This window comes from Tiliqua scincoides, chromosome 6, assembly GCF_035046505.1.
Source record: "Tiliqua scincoides isolate rTilSci1 chromosome 6, rTilSci1.hap2, whole genome shotgun sequence".
NCBI classification, from domain to species: Eukaryota; Metazoa; Chordata; class Lepidosauria; order Squamata; family Scincidae; genus Tiliqua; species Tiliqua scincoides.
In genome coordinates, this window is record NC_089826.1 from 88,776,338 (window position 1) to 88,776,976 (window position 639).

The following is a 639-nucleotide window of genomic DNA, read 5'->3' on the forward strand; positions in this document are numbered from 1 at the left end:
CCGTACTGGTGGCAGTGATGGTATATGCAAGATGCCCTCATTGAGTGGACGAGGAGTGTGATGGAATCTCCTACAGGGCTTTGCCTCAGAGACTCCAGCAACCTGGCACTGACACTGGCCAATCTTCACTCTCTAGCCTGAAGAACACATTGCAGGGAACGTACAACTGATGTCTAAAAATGTTCACTGACTGTGCCTCTTCCATCATTTTCCCCTCTTACTCCATCTCCATGTGCCTGCATGTGTATGTGCACCAGCTGAAGATTATATTTCATGCAACTGACAAGGTGGAAATCTAGTCCATGTAAGCTTAACCTGCACATGCCCAATCTCGTCTGATCTTGGAAGCTAAGCAGGGTCAGGCCTGGTTAGTACTTGGATGGGAGTCCGCCTGGGAATACCGGGTGCTGTAGACTTATACCATAGTCTTTCGAGACTGAAGGTTGCCAACCAAGCTTATACTGAAAGAAACATGTTAATCTGTAAGGTGCTGTGAGACTCTTTGATCTGTTTACTGCTTGTGGTTGTATCACAGCACCGTGTTTCCTTGCCTCCCTCCAAAGCAGCCATTTCCAATGTTGTTCTTCTCACAGGACATTGACCTCTATGGTCTTCACTTCTTGTAATGTCTCTTCTGGC

At 47.1% G+C, this 639-nt stretch overlaps 1 pseudogene; it reads left to right on the top strand.

Moving 5' to 3' along the window:
* Positions 1-298: 298 nt before the first annotated feature.
* Positions 299-416, top strand: LOC136656195 (5S ribosomal RNA; annotated as a pseudogene).
* The last annotated feature ends 223 nt before the right edge of the window (positions 417-639 follow it).